This window comes from Zerene cesonia, unplaced genomic scaffold (genome assembly GCF_012273895.1).
Source record: "Zerene cesonia ecotype Mississippi unplaced genomic scaffold, Zerene_cesonia_1.1 Zces_u002, whole genome shotgun sequence".
Lineage (NCBI taxonomy): Eukaryota > Metazoa > Arthropoda > Insecta > Lepidoptera > Pieridae > Zerene > Zerene cesonia.
The window spans coordinates 582,015-595,669 of NW_024045132.1; positions in this window are offsets into that span (position 1 = coordinate 582,015).

Sequence of the window (13,655 nt, forward strand, 5' to 3'; positions counted from 1 at the left end):
CAGACAGGGCTTAATAAGAGCCATGTACCAGGACCAAACTCGTATGGACTGCGGCATTATATCGCATACCATCACGGTAACTGTTCTAATGAAGCGACCTCGGATAAGCTTTCCGTTATATTTGAATTAATTTGTGCTGGTTTATATATCATTGTGAAATATTACGTGTATTTAATGTCTATGAACGTTTTGTCTTTACACAGAATGTTGTATCTCGTGTTATTTGTCATGAATTAGATCACGCTCGCACTGAAGACAATTGATCGCAATTGTTTATTATCCACTTATATGAAATATGTTGTAACTTCCCTTAGTATCAGGTTCTGTTCACACGGTATCACACAGTTCGTTTGAGAGCCAGGAAAACTATTCGCCCGAACCTCCTGTGGTCCATATGTCACAATTTCCTTTAAGGGACATTGTATTTGCAGCAAGGTGCAGATGTTTGGCACATAAAATCACGCAACGTTTTTGCTTATTATACGAAGCTTATATCAGGAAGCAATACTGTCGTAATTTTCACCATCAATCATACTATAATTATTACATTTTCACTAAACTTCAATTCGTTGACTTTGAGTTCCATAGACATTATTTACGCATTTGTTTAGTACATCCATCATGCAACGCTAGACACATTATAGAAAATTGCTTTTTAATAGGTCAAAAGACGGATGCAAACAGGCACTGACTTAAGACAAGTGCTTGATGATAGTGGACACTAGACAGCCCTTAAACGGCAACCGGTAGAATGTTCTGCCGTAACACTGAGCGCACTCTACGTAATGTGTATGAAAAAGTTCAGTAAATACTCCCAACATGTATGTATTTATTACCGTTGTTAAGAGATACTGCTAGTTCTCGATGATGAATTTCGTAACTCATTAAGGAAAACGCGCATCTGACCTCCATATTAGTAGGGCAAATGAAAGCGTATTAAACGATCAATTTGCGATCGACACTCGTCAATCAAGCATTTTATTATAAACCCGTACACGCTTAGAGTCTGAAATTTTATGCATCATTACAGTGGCTGGGGGCCATAGCTGATACGTCTAAATTGGAAATTACAACGGGCTGTCAATTTAATAAATGAACGTACTCAGAGTCGATGATGCGACCCACATGGGATTGACGGGAAGGTGATCGGAAGTCATACAAACTTGACCCCGAGCGATGTCGACGGAGAAAGTATACGGTAGCTATACAATAATGATTTTGTTCGAACCAACGCATTTCTTTCCAGGCCAATGTGCACTTGCGCTTTTAATTTTTGAAGGTAAGATGCGTAATTACCTTTATGTGGGTTGTTGAATCTTCATTACTCTTCCATTAATCATATGTGTTTACCTTGCAGTCAGGATTTTCCTTTTTGTAAGAGAATAATAGGTTATTTACGAAATTCAACGCATTATAAAAAGTTAAATTAAGAGATGGGTAATTACGCATTGATTCATGGATCGTTCATTCTATGGAAGTATATTTTGGCAATTGGACTTTCAATGAAAATATTAATCTATTATTATAGCTCAGAAATTTTGTCAGAAATAAAATGTTTAAAATATAGATGCTTAAACTATGCAGTTATTTCAGACTTTTTCTTAAATAAAAGAAAATAGGTGTTTACATGTTAGCGTAATATATTACTGTGATAAAAAAATAACTACTTTAAAAACAAATTAGTGAAAGAGGCTTATAATATTTATATCGGAATCTTCAGGTAGGTAGGTACCAATCGATTAGTATTTAAATTTCTCCATGTATGACGGTTAAACAACTTTCCAAATACAGGTAATTTAAAAAGAAACATTTTTATCAACAAACTTCTTAGATTAACGCAGGTTATTTGAGAAAAAAAGTTGTTAAAAGATCAATTTAAATGAAAGCTTTAAAAAAACGTATGGAAAGAAAATCAGGACTATATATATATATATATATATATATATATAAATTTAGACATTTATATATATAATGAAAACGATGAGACAACGCAATGACGTCGTGCTAGTGTATTGTTGAAAATCGGACACACTTATGAGTAGAAAATGATTTTAAATCCATTTTGACTTGAAACATAAATTTGTTCTCGTTTTTTATATGGAATTGATATTAGTATTTACTTGGAACAAGAAATTTTAAGAACTAGACCAAATTGGAACAAACGGAAGTCCAGCTATCAAATAAAACATCAAAACCGGTTCACCCAATCAAAACTTCTGAGGTAACGAGCATACATATAAAAAAACAGTCGAATTGAGAACCTCTTCCTTTTCATGAAATCGGGTGAAAAGATTGTGCTACCGGTTCGTAACCAGATATTAACCGCTGTGAATTCAATTTCTGCGGATTTTTTGTATCTAAATAGGTGTGCTTTATGTTAAAATAAAAACAATTCTTTTTATTATATTATGCCATCAAAAACATCCTGTAAAAAAACCAAGTCTCGCAGTTCAGTCACTCTACCGTAAAAAGTTGTCTTTCAACCGTAAGATATTGGTGTGCATTGCTTATAACCTAACCTTACGAATATATAGCCTTGATAACCCGTATAGCCGCAATAACAGAAATTCGATATTGAATAAAAAAGACAAAGATATTTTACAATATTAACAATAAAAAAATTACGTATTATTTGCTCTGGATACTTTCGCGCAATAAAACTTTGCAATTTATTAAAGTTGTCCTCAATAGATGTCTGTTAAGATACCTATATATTTTACAATTTTAGTGCCGATAAATGCTCGAAGAAATCTGGTGTATGGTTAATTTATTTCTTTCAAAAGAACAATTAAATCGGTCATGGAATGTCCCGTGTCCACAAACATTATTTATACAATTAAACGATTCGTCTTTTTTACTAGTTATTCTCGGAGCCCTTCGACACATTGTTTTCTTCCCGAAACTGTCCTTATACTTGTATTAATACTTTTTATACTAATAATATCTAACTAATAAATCTAAAAACTAATAATATCTAACTAATAATAATAATTATAGTTATTAATACTAATACACGTATATTATAAACGGTAAAGTTTGAAAGATTGTGTGCGTGTTGCTTACTCTTTCACGTAAAAACAGCTGATCAGATCTGCATGAAATTAGGTAAAAAGATAGATTATAGTCTATAGCATGGGCTACATTTCATCCGGGTACTACAGGAGTGAAGCCGCGGAATCTTTGTTGTCATACATTATTTAAAGAGTAGTCTAAACTTCTCTTTAGTTCTCTTTTAACCTCGCAAAAAAAAAAATCAAACGGAATGAAATGGGATATTTTGTTCAGCAGGTCTTAATTATTGATTGCAATAATTGTAAAGCATGGGTAGTTATAAATTTATGTCCCTGGAGATTTAGAACTGATTTTTAAATACATAGGTAGAATATAGTTATTGATAAATTTCATACATTCGTTCGAATTTTTAAGTATTAATAAAAATATAAACTCCAGCTCTTTAGCGAGGTTTTTATTTACCACTTAAGAGGTCGTTGACAGAACGGCGTCGTGACATTTGTCAGATTATAATTTCATGTCTAGGTGTGTCCATGACCATTGTATCTTTCATTCATGATGCAAAACACAACTTCGTGAAATAACAAGATGCCATCTTAAGACTAATCTTGTGTTGCCTAAAATGATATGTCCTAGGTATATGTGTTTATTCTAAATAAATATTTTAAGAGGAAAAAAAGAAACGCGAAAATTATTGAATTGGTCACCAAGTTGTGATTTTTTATTAAAAAACGACATTTTTTCATGTCTAACTGTCACGGTTCATGAGGTAGGGCCTGATGACAGACGGGATGACAGACAGACAGCGAGGTATGAATATATAGATAAATCTTTAGCTCACACGTAAAATTTTCTCAAAAAACACGGATAGAGCGCGAACAAACGATATAATACGTACATACAAATTATAATGTCTTAGTAATCTAGTATCGGAGGCCCAGGCCTTTCCTCCCCTTCCCAGTCTATTCTTTTATTCGCGTCGTCAATCTTTTCCTTATTCTTCACCCCTCAAACGTTCATGGGCAGTGGTGATCGTTTACCATCAGACAAACCACTAGCTCAATTGCGATTCCTTATGTGCATTTATTTTTGTGTACTAATTCCCATTATAAACGTGAATCGGATAACATCAAAACTATTGCAAAGAATATGGCATATACCGTTAGTAGTTAGAGCAGTAGTACTTACGGTAACTTTTGGTCGAAGATTACGTTCAGTAGCAAATGACCGAAGGTATTTTTATTGATGCTGTATTTTTATTGCCATAAAATATTTCACTATCTGCCATTCATGTAAAACTTGATCATTATTAATAGAATATGAATGAGAGGCGAGTGCGGCTCTGTCGCGCCAGAAATAACCTCAACGACTTAATAATGCAAATGTATGCGCCGCGCCGGCCCGTGCACCGTTGGGATTTAGCCACGTTTCTATGCGCCTTGTGGGCGTCGTAAGGGGGCATTCATAATATTTACAGGTGAGGTACACAGTGACGTGTAAAATGAACAATGAAGCTCAATAATCTAATTATAGTTTAAACCGCAAAAGGACGTGTTGAAGGGATCTACATATACATATAGATACATTTATTTTTTGTTTTTCATTTCATTTTCTCAGCTTTACATATGGCAATGAATATTTAATTGGTAAATAGCATCATCGTCGTCATTTATTTTTGGTCTCAAAGGTCATCAAAATATTGGTTCACTATTAAATTGATGAAACATCTTGTATATAGTAATTACTATTATATTATCTTTGATCTTGTTCTGATGGTTACAATAAATTTTTTAATGTTTCTATAGTACTTTGTGTAAAGTGTATTTTTTTGTCGTTCGTGCGGAATTTACAATTATTAAGAATAGCCCCGGGACTGGAACAACCAAATACTTTATCACCATTTGTCTTTTTAATTCAATGATGTGATATAATTTACTCAGGTATGTAGTTTAAATTGTCGGTATGTTCGCTCCTTTATTGCTTTTAATCGACAGGTCTATAAATAATGAGGTAAAAAATATCAATGAAGTAACTTGGCTATCATAATAGATTAGGCTATTGATCAAGACTTGATAAGCGTCTATAGCTGATACCAGGCTGGTAACGTGTCCCGATAGTCTATTAGCATCCTGACTAGGACCGGACCTGCAACATTCTCGCCATATCCGTTTAAATCGCAAAAGAAAAGTACAGAAATATAAAATAAATATATATTATGATGCAATCTCTTCGAGAAATGGTATTTCACAAGTGCGCAGTTATAGCGAAATTTAAACAACAAATTGCTGAGTTTGTAGGCGAAAGTGTTCAAACGCATGTCCGTGGTGACAACAATGAATAAGTGAAAGCATGGATGGATAGATTTGTTATATTAACCAATAACCGATAACAGCTTTATTGTTTGTGTTTGCTCAGTGTTCGCACTGCTTAATCCACTCGGTTTACGTCTGAGCACGTTTGCTACGTTCGCCGTAGTTTATTTATATTTAAGGCTTTAACATGACTATTGACCACGACCAACATTGACTCAACTGATGCCTATAGTTTTAAATAAAGTAAAATTTACACAATAAAACGCGCCGCTATGGTGAGACATAATAAACCGTATCGTATCTCGGTTGTTGTGTATTAACACAAACGTGACGAAAGTTTAATGTATTTTCTTATCAATTTGATAAATACATATAGCAATGGTAATATTTCAAGATATGGGAGATGGAATTGCAATACAAAAGTCAGGGACGAGACGTGTATAGGGAGACCATTAAAAGCGTCTTCGAGACGTTCCGAATGCATCGGTGTCGTGGATTGCTTACGCAATTAAGATGCAGTGCTAGATCTTATCAAACTCGCCCTCGTACTACAATACAACGGCCAACTGTGCCCATAAATAGCTATACAATCTTATCGTTCTTCTTTTTATCTAGTATTTTTGTAGCTATGTTTATGATACTTTTATCTTATTTTATGAAAATTACTACATGCTATGAACACGTTGTTCTTTGTGTGTTATTTTTACTGTTACTATGGTTGTATTTATGATTTTCAATTGTAAGATCTGACGTAAAAAGATGTTTTCTCGTTATATCAATAGTACATATTAGGTTCAACAAATGTATACAAGTTTATTTATTACTTCATATTATTTATGTAAAATGTATCATTTTGGATTTATCTAACTATTTTTTTTTTTCAGCATTTGACACAAACTTGTATGTACGGTATATTCATTAATTTTTTTTCGATATTATTTGTGACATAAAAATTATGCAGATTATGTAACGTTAATCAAATTTCGTAATAAGTTTATCTGATAATCAGATAAAATATCAAGACAATCTCGTCGAGTATTGCCCGCTGCGGTGTAACAGATATAGTCAAGAAAAATAAAATTATTTCTTTAATACTTATTTAACATAGACATAAATCTATTGTGACCTTTAAAAGCGTGAACTACAATAGTAATACTATTTGTCTCTACCAATTAAAACACATCTTTACACGGTAAATTATTTATTCGGTTCATTCATTCCAGTAAACACTTTCATGATTAACTTAACTACCGTGAATTGATAAATATGTTTTCAGATGGACTGCAATAAATTTTAATCAATTAACTTTCAAAACAAGATATCTCACGTCAATATAAAAGGTAAAAACGTTAAATATTTATGTACGACTATTAATTAAACGTCACTATAACATAAAGCGTTAATAATAATGATTGAGTATTTCTGCATTAAGCGTAAAGAGACATATAAAACGAGCATGGTAAATATAGAGTTGTAACATGAATAGTACGCAATCTATAAATAAACTTCGGAGTAAATAACCACAAGGGATTCAAAGCAATTGCAGCGAATGTCGATCAAACCGCCTCGGGAAAACATCTCATTATAGTATTGTGAGCATTGAGTATCGCAAATAGGTGCAAAATTACGCACGCCACGCAATTTATCAGAGCCGGGCTGTTTGAATGCATTCACGCATCAAAAGGTCTTTTTATTCAAGAATTTTCTTACACCGCCGAGTAAAACTTGAATATTTTCGTAATTATGCTTAATACCGTCCTTAAGGCTATACAGAGCGTTTTCAATGTGATATTTATTTAATTTAAGCCTCACAGAGTTCCCTAGATGTTATCTTGTCACGCCTGTGCTCATTGTGCACTAGTATTAACTGCTTTCAGCTTTTATTGTAGAAAAAAGGACCCGAGAGCATTTGTGGGTTTTGTATAGCGATAAAAAGAAGTAAGGTAGGGTAAGTAATTGTGTGGGAAGCTACATTCTTTTAGAAGGCTGTACTGAATAAAATAATTGAGTGTTTAAACCTCAATGATCATTCTTTAAATACTTGCGAGCTTTTTGAAATGTTTGTTTAAATTAAGGGAATACAAAATATATTGTGAATTTTTGAAAGAAGAACATGATATTGTGATTATGTTAGCAGCGATACGTCTTATAAAGACATGGGTTAAGTAATAAGATATCGTGACAGTCGACCCATGTACAATTGCAGTGACAAGACATGAAATATATCGCAATGTACATACAGGCTGTGGTTATGTTGAGGTGTCAGTCAAGGGATTTTTCATATTTACAGGTTAACAATTCTTAGGCTCCTTAATACATTAAGTTCCTATATAGACCATATACGATGCGAAAGTAGTTAAAAATATTTATTAATACTCTACCGGATAATGAGATTGTGATGCAGAAAAATATTTTACTTTTCAGGATTCGAAAACGTAAACTGGGAAAAATCCTATTACAAAGACTTCGCAGTATGTGTGTCTGTCTGTCTGTAATCCGTCTGTCACCAGGCAGAATCATCTCATGAACCGTGTTAGCTATCCAGACGGTTAAAATTTTCATAGAAAAAGTATTTCTGCCATTTAAATAATGCAAAATTAAAATAGAAGGGTAAGCAACAGTTGGCAAGGTCATAAACCAACTAACTTTGGTGACCAATTTTTAGTTGCTTTTTAGCTTATTTGTACGGAACTCTTAATGTAGTGGAGCCAGACTTGCATCCTCGGAAACGTTTGATGATTTAAGCTTAACAATCAATATATTTTTTTTAATATTATTTTTCTAAGCAATTTATTTTATTCTGTAGATTTAGATCATTTTATCATTTGTGTAAAATGGACTGTTATTTAACTTCTTGCAATACAATTATACATTTCAAGATAAAAATATATACATACCGTTATGAAAAGCGAATACCTTAATCTCATTAACATCGTGCATAACCTGAACGAGATTAAAATATCGGCTAGATCTATACATAGATTACTTAATATCAATATACAATATTATGCAAATAATATCTTGTATAACAAACGAAAGTCAAGCAGGTAATGTACTGTCGGATGCAGTTAATGAGTGGCATTTTCGGCACTCACAGTTCTGTCAGTTTGGCAATCGGAAGCCTGTCAAAACGTTTTGACAGATACTGTAACTAACGTTGAATGGTCTCGCATCACCTTAATGCGGTAAATATTATGTATTAGTAGAGTGACCACACGTTCCGCTTTGGGTGGGACAGTCCCGCTTTTAGACAGTCTGTTTCTGTTACCCTAGGGAGGCGTGCCCAGTCCCACTTTTGCAGACACTAAATTTTCTCAACCGATTTTCATCCAATTTGCGCACCATGTGCAGTATGCAGCAGTATGATCTAACTTAAAAGATAGGATAGTTTATATTATTTCAATTACGACAAATGACTACCCGGGCGGAGCCGGGGCGTGCAGCTACTTTTATATATATTTTACATAGACGATCTATTAGAAAATTAAATACGAATGTCCCGTTCTGGCAAAAAATAAATAAATGGTCATGTTTTGTATTAGCTATATGCTTATACAATATCGATGTTACGAATGTTTGTGCACTGACATGTGTAAACCACGCCTGCTCGTATTAAGGTCTGCAGTTGTCGGCATTTACCTGTGTAGTGTTGAATAACAGATTCGTATTAGACAGAATAGATGCTCTGTGATAAATATTTCCGTACTACGTAACACATTAGTTATAGAATTAGGTTATTTTTGTATTGCAAAGAATTATTTTATATTGGAGTTGTGAACTACTAAAAAACCACAACAAATATATTTTTTTGAAGACAAATGTGTATCGGTTTTTATCAAGTGACAGTTAGACAGGAAACCACACAATATGCCACCCGCAAGAAGCCACAACAATACTTATGACCTTATACATGTTGGTACAGGAAGTGATGTTTAGGGAAATATTTCATTGGCATTAACTTATCCTCAAATGTATCATACAGGTATTATATTATAATGATAATGTATCATATAGGTATATATATTTGTTTGCCATTAATTTGTATAAGAAACTAACATTTTATGTCTAATAATACTTCTAAGTTCTGTTGCATTCTTCAACTTGAAAAACAGATCTATATATATAGACACTAGAAGTCCACCCGGGCTTCGCTCGCAGTACGTATATGTATTACTTATAATACCATATAGCATCAACTACAAATCTAACAGTGAAATATTTTTTGAAATCTATGCAGTACTTTCTGAGATCACCTCCTACAAAATTATAAACTCACAAAATTTATTATTTATAGTACAAGTACAGATAACCTTTGCAAAATAATGTGTTTTGTAACAATGTTTTTAAAGTAAGACATATTGCAAGTGTAATAAGTTCAATATTTTTGTTATCAATACAATATTTAATTAAGTTTCGCCGAATTGATAACTCAATGCTAAATCAAATCTCGTGTATTAGTCAATCAATCGGCATTAACTTTCTTAAGCCCAGCAAGGTCGGTAATGAATGGCTAACAAAATTGTTAAAGTGAATTGAAAAGTTTTAATCGTGCTAACATCAAACTGCCAAGGTCACAATTTAATAACTTCATGCCATTTAAAAGACCTTTAGTGGAACAAAGAAAACAATGAATTGCATAATTCTAAAGTTTTCATTAAAACGTATGGTGTAACTTTTAAACATAAATACACAACAAATGTGCAATTGAACATATTATAAAGCTTTCACTGATTTTTTTTATATCATAGTCGCCAAATGAGCTGGTAGGTCACCTGATGGTAAGCGCTACCACCGCCCATAAACATTTGAAGAGGTGTTAAGTCTTTTGTAAATACCTTACGTACATGTGGACTTTATAAAGTGTTAATAAAGGATTGATGAGGGGAATAAAGGATTAGGAAGGGTAAATAACACGGATGCGTGCCTCCGTAACCCCATTATGAGTACAAAAGTCTTTATCATATGACTCAGTTAATACAAAAATTAAATATGAATATAGGATATTCCAATAATGAAAAATTAGCTAAAATGTCCAATGCGTCTGTGTAATGTTTTCTTTTAGTATTATGTATTTACCCAAAAGTGTGATTTTCATTCTTTAGTCAATTATAAGAGCTATGAGGTGCTTTGACTACAAATTCCCCAGATAACCAAGCAATGAAACGTGACATGCCACAGCTTAATATCGAAGGATTCCCAAACTAGCTTCTTGAATCTTTTCACAATACGTTGACACGGAGAAATCATTGCGCATGCGCTAATCAGATCAACCACACGACTGTTACCTCACACAGCATGTTAATATTGTCTAATTACCGAAATCGTATTCCAGAGACATGGATCACGAAATGTGACCCGTCCATTGCGTAACTCAAAGATCGTTTTAATAGTGATAGTAAATGGAGTATTGCAGATATTTAATTATGCTTTCGGGTACCGCTATATTATTTACATCTAAATGAGTTTTTCTAATCTTTTGTAGGAAATAAAATATTCGATTCAAACCATATTACATAAATTAGGAGACTTTGAATAAGACAAAGCCTTCGATAGCTAGGCAATAGAGAAACACCCATGACAAGTTTCTGGAAATAAATAGTGGTTTTTTATAGTGAACAGGGTTATAGCACATATAACATAATACTATACTTATAGCAAGGTTTTGCTTTTAAGGGATAAGGAAAGGATTGATGACTGGAAAAAAGGAATGGACTAAAAGGAATCTAACAGGATGGAAGGACGAGGTGAAGGAAATAGGCCTCCAACTCTCAACTAATACTCAAACTTAAATAATAGCAAGCTATTATTTCAAGCCGGTTTTCTGTGGGTACTTCCCTGGTGAGAGCTGGCCCAATACGTGCCGAAACATGCTCGACTCCCACATTATAAAGTCCTTACCTACAATTAAGAATGTATTCAATTAAAGATCTATGCCTCGCAGTATCTATCATCATAATATCGAAAATAAATTGCTTGACTAAAAGTTTAGTTATGAAGTTATGCTTTGGAATATTAAATTATTTGCGCAACAAAATCTCCATTCGTTGCTATATTTAATAAGGCAATATATCTTAATGTGTTTGGCCGAAATATTTCCAAAAAATAATATCTACTAATCATTTATCCATTGACTCTAAGCTTGTGTTAAAATGAAATTATAAAAAACTAGCTGCGCCCCGCGGTTTTACCCGCGTAAGTCTGTATCACGTAAGAATATCGGGTTAAAAATTTGCCTTTATGTTATTCCTGTTGTCCAGCTATCTCCGTACCAAATTTAATTGCAATCGGTTCTGTAGTTTTTGCGTGGAAGAGCAACAAACACACAAACATCCTTACAAATTTTCGAATTTATAATATTAATAAGATGTACTTGAAGACATGTCCGTTTGACTTAGATATCATGCATCGCTATTGCAAAAATAATTCAAAGGAATTGAAAGCGAGCAACAAAAGTGCATTTGCATGTCACACAACTTATCAATTCGCTTTCATAATGTAAATTACCTTAATTTATTACGATAAGATGAAAAATATGCGTGGACTAAGCCTTAACATACAACGCGGAGTTGTCACTTTCTCCGATCTGGTGGTAGACGGCGCTCGTCCGATCCTCTCCTTTGATTATATCCATTAGTGCCCATTAGCCATTTAACTCGATATGATTAGACCACGTCACGACGTTCTGTTTGCTAACTCATATATTATAATATTATCTGGTTCTATAAACCAGTCAAAATCATACCGAGCCAGTTGCATAAGTTACGGTGTTGATATCACGAAATACTCTGCAGCTTCATAGGACGAAAAAAAAACGAATTGATTTATGCACGGAGGCTTTAGCTAGTATAGATTTATGTGCGGGAGTGATTACAACATAATATTTATTAGTGTAGTTGTTTGTTGAAGGCTATGTTTTATCGGAGCAAGCAATGGGAGATTATTCTAAATCCTACTATATATCCTACTAATAATATAAATGGGAAAGTTTGTATGGATATGTGTGTGTTTGTTGCTTTTTCACGCAAAAACTACGAAACTGATTGCAATGAAATTTGGTACGTAGATAGCTGGACAACTGGAATAACATATAGGCAACTCTTTATTCCGATACTCCTACGGGATACGGACTTATGCGGGTAAAATCGCGGGCGCAGCTAGTAAAGTATAAGTATTAGCCAAGTTATCAAACTACTTCAATGAAAGGATGAGTGAATATCAACATTCACATAAAATAGAACTTTATTTTTTTATTCTGTGGGATATTCCCCTGTTACTGTAGAGAAAATAATAAAACCGTGTGTTAAATACTATATATAGGTAAGTATTTTTTTTTTTTTATTTCATAGCGGGCAGCTGAGCTGGTGGTTCGCCTGATGGTAAGGGATCACCACCGCCCATAAACATTCGCAAAGGTAGTACCTCTGTGAATGCGCTGCCCGCTTTTATGGGGTAAGGGAAAAGGAAAGGATTAACGACGGGAAAGATGGAATGGACTAGGACGGGTGAGGAAAAGGAAACGGGCCTCCGGCTCCCCCACTCGCCGTACGAAACACAGTGGCATGCCACTATTTCACGCCGGTTTTCTGTGGGGGTGTGGTACTTCCCCGGTGCGAGCTGGCCCAATTCGTGCCGAAGCGTGCTCGACTCCCACAATAAAATACTGTCATGATGATTTTTATTATTTTGATAAAGCCTGCTTTCTATCTATATACATTTCAATTCCAATCCCACATAAAGCAGTCAATGCATATGCAATTAGTTATCGTGATTGCTTATAGTTTGCTTCACTGTAATGTATAGATTTTTAATGTGGAATCGAGCACGGTTCGGCACGAATTGGACCAGATTGTATCGGGGAAGGTACCATACATATAAAAGATCGGCGTGATATAGTAGCATGCGAACTGTTATACCTAGTATCTGCATCCTAATATGCCTACCTCATCCCTATTCCTCCTACTCAGCATTTATGTCCATAGTTCCTAACCAATCCTACATTCCCAGTCAGTCTCTTCCTAACATCCATTTAAGTAACACGTATTTCTTTAATTAAAAATCTTAAAATCTAAATGTTATTTTTTTTTAAAAAGCTATCCACCTAGAGGCTCATAACAAATGGTGGCAGCGTAAAGGGATTCAAAAAAAAAAAGAAATCCCCGGAATCGCCTTCGCAAAGTCCTACGTGTCCGCGTGTGTAAAAAAAAAAATATATCCAGTGAAAAGTGCCATTAAGTTCTATGAAAGTGCTATACTGAAAATCAAGTGCCAGTGAAAGTGCGTCATTCGGCGTATTCAGGGTAAAATACGCTAACCCAAAAATTGCGCCTTCAC